We start from the raw sequence: 11482 nt of genomic DNA, 5'->3' as shown, positions 1-11482 counted from the left end.
TGCCAGCTTATGTAACCCTGCTACTCAAGACATATCGTGCATTGGAGACAGCCGCACAGTTACGGGAGACACACCAGCCCTAAGTCCAACACCCCTGGGCACGCAACACCTCTTAGGAAGTCCATAACGAACAAGAAGACATTACAGTAAGGGAGTAATTACTCATTGACATCCACCCAAGCGCAGCCATACGGCTGCGCTTGGGTGGATTCCATATGATCCCACTTCCATATGATATGACACCATTCCCACTTCGAGTTATAGATCAATTCGCTCACGCCCTACCGTCTGATCTGCTGACCGTCCTGGTTAGCTCAGTCGGTAGAGCGACTGCCCCGGAAAGGCGGTGGTGCCGGGTTCGATTCCCGGATCAGGACGAATTTTTCTTTAACTACGAAGTTTCTGAGAAAGCTGTATAGCTTTCCTTTGTAGCCGTATGGCTGCGCTTGGGTGGATGTCAATGAGTAATTACTCCCTTACTACAATTCTACTCCACCTTGGGGGATTCCCCTAAATATTTGACCAAGAAGACATTACAGGAACTAGTACTTGATTGTTTCATCCAAAACGGTGCATTCTTTCTTAGATGCTGAAAAAGCACCCCCAAATCAATAAATACAGAAACGATTTACACTTGTATATGCTATTAAAAGAAAGAAATAATACTAGAAGGAGTTAGAAGGTGCCCCCTGGGCGCACTCCGGCCTGAACTACTCATTCGATGCAAACAAAAATTCAAATGACGTGTCAAGACCAGGTGGAATTCCTCGCCGACCAAATGAATAAAAAACAAAACATGGGCTTATATGAGGCACCATAAGAATGCCTAGAAAGCAAAGAACATAAACATTTCATAAAAGAGAGTAAATTTACTGATTTTTGTTATATATGATAGCTATTAGGTTTCACAGTGATTCCGACTACGATGGACACCGATGTGGAGAGCCCCAGAAATTTGATCCACCCGGGGTTTTTTGATGTACGCTAAAACACTTCAGTTCACTTCAGTTCACTTTAATACCTTAAAGACCCTCATTAGAGGGTATTACATAAGGGGTGGGGCGCACAGAAATGAAAAACAGAATAGGTAACATATATGTGCAAGTAAGTTATACAAATACAAGATTTTCACTGCGCAAGTCCACGTGTGATTCGTTCAAGAAATAAAGATGGACACGTGATAGCAGCAAGTTCTCGGGGAAGGCCGTTCCAGTCGTTGGCAGTCCGGGAGAAGAATTATGAAGAAAATGTAGCGGTGCGGGTGCGAGGTCGGGACACTTGCTGCTGATGACCGGTGCGGAGGGAGATACGTGGTGGGGGTGCGCAGATGTAAGGTTCCTGTCGTAGCTCAGAGTAAAAAAATCTTGTGAAACAAACATAAACTAGCGATGTAGCGACGATGAGCAAGGGTAGGTAGGCTGGACTGTGATTTTAAGAATGATATGCTGATATCGACACACAGTATAAGAACGCCTTTCTCTCACGCGCATCGAAAGTGGCCGGCTCGGCCCGGTGCCTGCCGACCCAGCCAGCTGCCCTAACAACTCGGCATCCACGGCAGGGAGTAAATGTACAAGAGACAGGCTGGCTTTAGACAGAGTTGCACTTTGAGATCCAAACAGGCATCCTGCTGTTTCGCATGGGTGAGGTGATTCGCCAACTAGACAGAACATAAAAATCAGCAATGTTATTGACATCTCTAAATCCTGAAGTAGAAGTGATAAACCCATTGCAAGACAAGGTCTGACTTTCTGGTCAACAAACCAATGGCTTAAAAAAAATGAACTTCACCAAGATTTCAATATTTTTTAGGAGATATGCCTTAATGAATTATTCATGGAAAACTCCAATTATAATTTAAATGCAGCTTTTATCTCGTTAGAGCAGGCTAGAAGCAGCACAGACCTGCTGAACCTGTTCGTAGCTCAGTTAAGGGGCCTTATACACATTTGGGCACTTCTCGCTATATTTTTTCTCGCGGTTTCTTTGTCACCGTACTTGATTCAGTCAAGTGAAACTGCGAGTTTTCTGTAGCGCAGGTGTTACAAAGCAAAAATGCGCGTAGGCACGTCTACACAGAGCTTGAGACTCTTGTCACCCTTTCCCATACTAATGACCTGCGGACAGCATCGCTGACGTCGATGGAGGCGGCGTGTGTATGTGTGTTTTCCCGTTCAGCTTTCGCTGTCAGTGTTATTTTGCCTCTTTTCCGCTAATGTTTTGCGATAGCTACACTACGCTAGTTAAAGCCATGTTTCGCGTGGTCATTCGAAGTCTAACTGCACGTGTGCCGTTACCATGGCAACCAGCTGTGTCGCTGCGAGGGTGATCTATAGGTGAAGAGGGTGACGTCAATGGTGAACGCTTGTACCGCGTTCTGCAAATAGTTGCTCGACGTGAAATGGCCCGTGAGCGTAAAAATGAAGCTCGAAGAGCTAAGCGTGCGTCAGAGACTCCTGAGGTCGGGCGGTACGTGTCGCGCGCCCTCAAGACTTGGAGAGACAGATACGTCAATGCCGATGCCTAATCTCTACGGGAACAAGAAGATCGTTGGGAAGAATCACAAGACGCTGTGAAGACGCGCTGCATGACCGAGCACACTATTCGGTTGGCGGCCAGCACATCGGAAACGAGAACGTTCAAATTTGTCTTTGTAAATGACGAGTTTAGCCCAGTGTGTTGTGGGTGCGAAAGGCTGTGGCATCGGCGGGACGAGACAATAATAAGTGGATTCATGTACCAAACCTCGGAGCAAGCTTTGCCCGAATTGTCTGTCGAAAAGCTCCAAGACGCTAGTGTTTGCGCTAGGTGTAAGGATAATTCTTCTGCTAAACAACAGATTCCCATTATCACTGTTAGCCACGGGCACCTGTACTCACCGATGCCGTCCTGTTTGCCACTACTCAACAATGTCACCAATTGGTAGGTCTCGCTACATATATCCAGCTCTATCTGAGCTCAGCCGTCGCCAATTTGTTTTAGCAAAGGAGAGGCTTATGCAAAAGTATTCGTGCTACAGAGAATTATTTTCTTCGCGATCAAAGAAGGTTTACCCCGAACAATTCTGGTTTTGTAATTCCGACACCTGCTGGGAGGCTACAAGAAGGTTATCTTGGCGAGAAAAATGCAGTGCGGGCGAGAATGGTGGACCTCATTGCAGACGACGTGGTTCCTCTGACTATGCGCTGAGTAGACGCAATCACACCTTTAAAGTCGCCTTTGAATTCCCTGAGTTCTTATTTTGGCGTTCTATTCATTTCATTTTTAAGATTGTTACTGTGACATCAATACGTATTCCAAACACACGTTAGCAACCATACGCAACCAACACGCGTTCACAATAGGTGCCCATCTAACACGCTCAGTACCAACAACTATTCGTGGTGTATGCTGCGCGTGTCCCCTGATATGCTGAGGGCCTGCTTTTATTCTACTTCCACTAAGTTTTACTGAATTATTGATATTTCTGAAAATAAGCCACAGAGGAACCTCCTATCTAATTATGGCTAGATTTGGATATCCTCGCTATTCACTAGCGATATTTGAACAGGGTGCTTGAAGTTTTCTTCCGAAGTATAATGTAGTTGGGACGCGTAACCATGCGGACCAATCGGGACTTTCCACAACCGCCGTTTACCGCTGCGGCGACTTTTCGGCGAAAGAGCTGTATTCGCTATGATTCAAAAGAAAAATAATAAGCACTGTTGTTAGTACAGCTCTGACATATTTTACGTAGCACACATAATGCGTGTAGAGGTTTTGGTTTGAGTGCCGTGTTGCATTTACACTCTAAATTCAAAGCAGTAAGCACATTCGTGCAGTGCAGAACTGGAGCCCTTGTGTCATAGCGCCACTGATGTCTACAGTGTGCTCGCGCTACGCTGCGGTGGCTCGGTGGTGCTTTTCTTTCCACGAGCAAAAAAATATAAAAAAGAAAAAGAAAAAAAGGACACTGACGTATTAACAAAGTTAGCTAGCCTAAAATTGAGGCTGATAATAAAGCGTTGTTGGCAAAGGTGCTGGAATCTCAGGCTAATGGCGAATTCGAGTGGGAGAGCAGGCGCACTCGACAGCCCTCCCGTGGGAGACCAGGAGTAGAATCACTGGCTTCCAATGGTAAAGGAGGAAGGCTTTTCCCCCGCTGAGAGCACCCGAGTGCACTCCCGGCTGCTCCCTCGTCTAAAGCGAGTATAGAGGAAGTCACATGGCATAAAGCGTCATAACCGCGCAATCTTTTTTTTTTTCTCTTGAGTCGACGACGCTTAAAATGGCGGCTGCAAAGCGTCGGCGCTCGGCGAGCGGAAAGCGTTGCTCAGGTGCTGTATGCATGTTTTAGAGTCGCTGCTGGCGTCGAAAGGGGCAAAGGAGGCATATCGCCGCGCAATGACAACAAAGGCATACAAAACAAGCGGTACTACACGGAGCGTTGGCCTCTCCTTGGGTTGGAACGGCTGCCACTGCGGGCAGGCGAAGAATGCTGAGGAGAGAAGTGCGGTCAGATGGTTGTGGCGCGCTGCTCTCGAAACGCAGAGATCATTGCCGTGGGAGAACAGTTACACCATCGCTCAGCGTGCTCCTGCACTGCTCTGTACTGCTCGGCGCCTCTGCTCTCGTCCCCCCAACCAAATGGTTCATAAAGGAGGCAGAACTGCACTCACGTCATGCCTCGTAGAGGTCACGCGTCAACCCTACTGCCGCTTTTCCTTCGGCAGCTACCTTCGATGGACGAGGATTGTGGGGGCGCGGCACAAAACAATCCCCCTCTTTGGGTGACGCGGCGGCACATTAGCCTTTGGTCGCTTGCGTAAGGGTCGCGACGTATGATCCTGCGCATGACGCAGCCTCCTACACTTTTCTTATTCAACTTTTTGCTCTGATCTCCTTTTCTCTCGCCCTTCTGCTCTGCTTTTTCCGCTCTCGTTTCTTTGTTTACTGTTATTTCCGCCGGTGTCATCAGAGCGGCACAGTGGAAGTAAAAGTGTTACTTTTTTTTTCTATGTGTTCCTTACCAATTACCCTCCGCAGCCCTGCTGCCATTTGCCACGTGTTGACAGGTGTCTCCCCAGTACCCATGTGAAATGGGAATTCGGGAGCAGGGCCGGAGTTTCCCGACCAAAGCTTGTCATATTCCTTGATCTTATAATGGACTGTGACAAGTTTGCTGCTGAAGTTATGCATGAAAACGGTATTTGGTGCGTCGCTCAGAGAGTTAAAATTAGAGTTTGCTCCTTCTCCCTCAAATTTTCCACCGAGATGGCATTTAGTGCTAGTGTTCGTTTCCACAGCGTTCGTTTAGATTTCGTGCTTCCCAAAGTAGTCCAATTTTTTTCTTATACCCTCATCGTCTGCAACAACGGCGAGCAAAATATGCAATTTTACAGCAATGGCGCCCCTCGCGCACAACGCTTGATTGAAATTCTATCTCCGATGCTGATGCAAGTGAGCATTCGGTCCTTTCATTTGCGCGACAGGATGCTACCCATAACACTACATCCAGTATAGTTTTCTAAATTTTCAGTACACGTGTGTGTGCTTCCGATATAGTAAGTGGCTTCCTGCGACTGCGGCATGCACACGACACGTGCCATAGCATTCAGCACAATACATAGATTGGGCGTACGTAACGTTCACTCCAAAATACATGCACTCCCTCTTGATGAACAATGTGCTCGTCGGTCATGATCCGGGGCTGCATGCGAATTTCACATTTCTTTACACAGACATTAGCCCCCCTCAAGGTGCGTGGAGTAGGAAATTCGCCGTAACGCGCACACACTTCAAGGATTGAGTGTGAATGTTTACTTGTGAAGTAAAAATATTGGTCCAAATATTTCAATTACTATGTCTAATCAAAGCAAGTAATTACCTTTAACTGAGAACCCCCTTGCACTGACAGCCACACTGTACAGAAAGGCATGAGGAAAAGTTGCCTGATGCCATCGGTGCTCTACAAGCTATACAGAGCAGATATCGAACATCGCCTGCTTCAGTAGCCGTATAAGATTGGGATGCTAATCCGTGTCATGGACTATCCCAGGCACTCCGTTCGTGAATTTCTTCTTGCTTCTAGCCCAAACTGAAACACAGGTGCAAAGTTGCTTTCGGTATCTGCTCACCATCTGGCTCAGTTGGGACTAAATTTCATCGCCAAGAAATTGGCCATATTGCCACGAGCTCATCTGTGACATAGCTATTAAATAGCAAAACCGTTTCGGAGCCTCCTGAATACAGATACACGGGCATCACCCTTCGCGCTCAGAGCGACCTATATACTGCACATCGTGCGAATGTCCTCTCAGCCTGCGCGCTGCATACTATTTAAATGAAGCCTATGATATTGCAACTAGTTCTTGGTGGTTCGTTCATTATGGAAGGCCGTGCAAATCCTGGGGATAACCTTTGCCGACGCTGTGGATTGTTTGTGGCCCACACGTGCGCATGGCTCAACGAGGACAACACGAGGTGGACCAAATACCCAAGGGGTGCCATGGCAGTCTTCTTGGTGACATAGGATGGCCATCATTCGAAGCTCCAGAGGACACTAGCTCAACTGCGTTCTATGATTGCCTAAGATCGTCTCCCGATACTAGCTGTGCGCGCCGAGTGTCCAGCTATCCACTTCTTGGACTATCGGGACAGAATGAAGTGCGGGAGCTCACCGGCTGCGAGACAACTTCGAAATTTTGCCCACTGAAAAGGAGAACAAGCCCAACAGCAGCCGCCTTGCGGGAGTAGAGACGATCCAGTGGCGATGATTTGTAACGATCAAGCGAAGTCGACGCTGCAGCTATACAATGCGGACAAGCAGTTGATCGCGCAAGAGTGATCGTGTAACAAAGTATAGGAAGTAAAACAGGGTTTGAGACGCGTGCTGTTGGGCTGGGCGAAATGTGTGAGCTGCTTCGATTCATCCTCGAAAGTGCAAGCCGTTGTGTGCACGGCCTGTGGGAAAAGGGATTTGTACACCATTTAGTGCGACGGGTACCCTCCAAACCCAGCTGGCATCAGCCTCCAACTCGCACTGGGATTTAAAATTGCCAGCGATGGGAACGGAAGCTTGCAATACAACTAAAGCTATAACAAAGGATCGGCCGCAGGAAGTGCTGCAAATTAGTTATGGAATGCAGTATAAGCTTTACAGTCTCCGCGTTTATGGACCAGAGCACAGAGAAAAATAAGGCTCCGACATATTGAAAGCTGCTTTCGCCACCTGCTGAATGTGGATTAAAACACAACTGCCATGGGAGGTGACAGTGCAGAGAGCGCACACAGGAGAAACGGCTGGTAGGCAACATATAGACGATGCACAACGCCTTAATTATCGGCCTAATTTGTAATGAGCGATGTTACTTATATGCGACAGTAGAACTCCGCGAAGCGATGCAGACAGGCTACAGAAATGCCACCAACATATCTAGAAGCTAACCATTTGCATGCCTGCCCTTCTCACTGTATAACACGGGAGCAGCTTTGCTGGTAGGGTGCCTTGTATGGGATTTAAAGCTATTACCTCGAACCTTCTGAAAATAAGACCACATGCGAGTCCTCAATTGCGATCTTGCGTGGCAGCGTTGTTCCGAAATGAGTGGACTACAATTAGTCGGGAAGCACTGAAGAAACCCGATCCACTCATTTAATCATTCCAGATACAAATGCACGCGAGGCAGTTCAAACGACAAAAAATAGGACGCTTAAGATTCGCCTTGAAAGTATACCGGACAGAGCCTATAACAGCCCCTTTTCATTCCGCGTCCACTGAGAAGTGCGTTCACTCGGTTCCCTGTCAACACGCTTCGTATAAGCGATCCTTCTTGGCTGATGTTCTGTCTGCTAGGCAAGAGAGCAGAGCGTTTGATTTCGAATCACAAATGCGGCAAAGTGTATAAAACGTACATTATATTTCCAAATATCCCTATTAAATAATCGTCCTGTAAACTTTTTGTGTTATTTGGACCCTTCCGCAATTAGTTGGCCTTATTCGAATGGGGCTGTTTCAAATTTCCGCGTAAGGTCATGTGGTTGTGATGTCACGGCCTTCTCGATCTATCAAGATTATTTTCGTACCTCACGTGACGGCTATAACTGTGGCCAGGTATTAAGCAGAACGAGCTACATACGATATCGCGTGAAATGGTCTGCTAGTGAATCGCCGCACTCAATCAGACTCATCAGTTGATCGGTCGTACTACTGTACACAGTGCTATATTCCAACTCAATCATAAACATCAATTCCACTAACACCCAGATACCAAAGCAACGCAAACACAAAAGCAGAGCAAAACAATGAGAGCAAAGCAACCATAGCTGCGGGCTGTACTAATATGGATGGTGTAACCGATAAGCTAAATTGATAAGGCATTTCTTCCTGTGCGTGTTTGGCCCCGGAAATGCTCCCAGAATGCGTACTGGTCAAAAAAAGAAACGGGTACTTAACTAAACATATTGCAATGACCTTTTCGCTAAGCCGAGTGTTTCAAGTATGTCACTTACTATTACATTGCTCATTTTGTTTTCTGTGGAGCCGATACTGGGTTTGCTCGCGCAGGTCGCTATTTATAATTGGTGACAGGAAACAAGACTGAAAGGCTTGCAGTGACAGAGCTTGCAACACATGTCGAAAATTTCATACAGCGCTCAGCAATATCAGCAAGCCTCTTCTTATCAACTGGTTGTTACTGCGTCCGTAGCCAACTCAGTGGTGCCCAGATGATTTATTGCACATGCAGGAACATGACACGGCCATGTTCATGCATGCACTCACAAAGATTACCAACTGTTGTGCTTGGTGCTAAGACACTTCGCAACAATATCAGGCAGCCTGGATACACAAGGGGCAGGACGTCTGGATTTGAGAGGATGCGTGCAAATGTCTCGGTTCAAGAGTATCGTATTTTGGTCCATAGTGCTATCTTCATTCACCAACGTGGCATAGAATACTGCAAGGAGTTACCTGTTTCGCTCATGAAAGGACCGAAATTAGAGGGGACTGAGTACATTGCTCTGTCTCGGCAGAAGCACTATGTCCACACGACATATACAGGGTGTTACAGGGAAGACTAAGTAATTTTAAAAAATGGACTTTAAAGGTAAAATTATTTTTGTTGCACGAAATTATCAATGGTCTGGGCGGGTTCTATAAAACGGGTTAAATGTGCTCTTCAGTGAAATAATTAACTAAACTACGTTAAATAACTTTTTAAGTATTACAATTGGGTGCATGATTGTAATTTGGAAATTGTAGAGAATCACGAGTCAACCCGATATCCATCGTTAGTTTTATGAAACTGTAAAGAAGACAAAGAACAAACAACGCTGCGGCTGCGAGGTTTGTGCCCACCATCACACTGACCCGCAAAGCGCTCATGCCGGCGTCCTGAAAACCTATGATCGAATTCGTCAGAGGTATTACTGGCGGGGAATGTACAATTTCGTACGTCGTTACATTCGCTCTTGTACCGCCTGTCAACAACGCAAGATTTCTCGCCACCCCGGTGGCCCTCTCCAGCCTTTACCTTGTCCAGCTCGCCCGTTTGATCGCGTGGGAATCGACCTTTATGGTCCGCTACCATGCAGTACTGCCGGTAATCGATGGGTAATCGTCGCCGTCGACCACCTGACTCGCTACGCGGAGACGGCTGCATTTCCCGCGGCGACAGCCCGAGAGGTAGCACATTTTCTTCTGCACCACTTCATTCTTCGACACGGTGCCCCTCACGAGCTACTCAGTGATAGAGGTCGTGTCTTTCTTTCCGAAGTAGTCCAAGAGCTCCTCTCGTCTTGCAAATCAATACATCGGGCTACCCTACTGAAAATATTGTACGAGGCTCTGCGTGGTTATCTGTGCGTGGTTATCGACCCGCACAGCGCGAGAATGTGCGAACGAGAATGTGCGAACGAGGATGTACGAACGAGGATGTGCGATGAGAAGACGCGCGATGTGTGCACGGTGGGAGAACGTGCAACGTGCTCACGGCGCGAAGGCGTGCACACTGTGAGGACTTTTGTACCCGTGTGTGTGCGGCAAAATTTGTGCATAGCTATCAACATTCAGAGTGCATGGATGTGGGCACTCAAGGCCCCAATATAGTCCGTTGTAACGCGCGCGCCGCATCGGCTCGCGCTCGCTACGTCCATCACGCCGTGCCGTTGGACTATAGACCTCGGTTTTTCGCCGACGTAACGTCGCGGAGGCCGACGTGCGCGCGCGTGCACGTCGGCCTCCGCGATGTTACGTCGGCGAAAAACCGAGGTCTATAGTCCAACGGCACGGCGTGATGAACGTAGCGAGCGCGAGCCGACGCGGCCCAACGTCGCCGACGCGCAAATAGAATCTCGCATAGTTCTCGCCGACCGCGTCAGCCGCGTCGGCCACACATTCCAGCATTCCTCACGCGCAGTGGAGATGGCGGCTTGCATGTAGACAGAGACCGCGCTATAACAACGCGCGCATTTCAGACACTGTTGCGGAAAAGCTGCTAGAAGGAATTCGAGGGCGGCCCTGCATCTATAATACCAAGCGGATTGACTATACAGAGACGTTCAGAGGAAAGAAAAATGCCTGCGATGCAAACTGTCAGTAGTGCGGCTGGGCACAGCTGTGAGTTCTTCGCTGCGGTGCGTGTGCCATGCTCGTTTTAATGCATTGCTCTAGGTGGTGTAACGATGGTGTTGTTTCACTTATCTGCAGTACATTCATAGGAAGAATACCAAAAACTGCGGAAGCGGCTTCGCATAGAGTTGTGACCGGTACACGCCGGAATCGAAGGCCGTACTCGATTTGGCCTCACGGAACGTCAGTGGCTCAACAACCAGGGAATTCGCGAAATTTATGGAATTCTACCGGAACTGCGGCCAACTCCTCTGTAATCGTACATATACTTAAATTTTGATTAGTTTTCAGTAAAACACGCACGTATACAATCATCGTTCCGTCTGTAGCCGTCGGCGGCGCGGGCTCAGGCCGTTGCTGGGCTGGACATCTCCACGGCTGGCTGTAAATGCCTTGTGCCATTTGAACATTCGCAGTAAACACATCGCGTCATCGCCTTGATCACAACAGTAATTAGTGCCTTGATAGGCTGCAGCCAGGTCCCTGTAGGTGCCCTGTCGTCTGCTCGAAAATGAACCCCGAAAACATACCAGCCCTCGAGGGCGTCTTGTGCGCATGCGCACCGCGGCATCGGGCACGCCAGCCGCGCCAGACTGTAGAAGCGGCAGTTTTTTGACGCGCCCGTCGTAGCCGACGTGCCGTGGCTAACGTCGCAGACTTAGCCAGTCGCGTCAAAAACGTCGGACTATATTGGGGCCTTTAGTGCAAGGAATGAGTGCACTCTGAAGGTACAAGACATTAGTCTGATCTCAGACGATGAGACATTCAGCATGGGAATACTACCATGCTATGGTGATACTCTGCATGGTTGCAAGGTTCCTACATCACACCTCATGTTTGTGTTGTGCATAATACTAATATGCCAGCTTTAGG

At 48.0% G+C, this 11482-nt stretch overlaps 1 non-coding gene across 1 annotated transcript; it reads left to right on the top strand.

Moving 5' to 3' along the window:
* Positions 1-303: 303 nt before the first annotated feature.
* TRNAS-GGA (transfer RNA serine (anticodon GGA)) lies at positions 304-377 on the top strand. The gene has a single exon. It is a non-coding gene; the product is annotated as a tRNA-Ser (tRNA).
* Positions 378-11482: the final 11105 nt, after the last annotated feature.

The sequence above is a fragment of the Amblyomma maculatum genome, chromosome 7 (genome assembly GCF_055883805.1).
Source record: "Amblyomma maculatum isolate TAMU_Amacu chromosome 7, ASM5588380v1, whole genome shotgun sequence".
Taxonomy (NCBI): domain Eukaryota; kingdom Metazoa; phylum Arthropoda; class Arachnida; order Ixodida; family Ixodidae; genus Amblyomma; species Amblyomma maculatum.
Note: the sequence above shows the minus strand (reverse complement) of the source record. Positions and strands in the feature narration are given on the sequence as shown.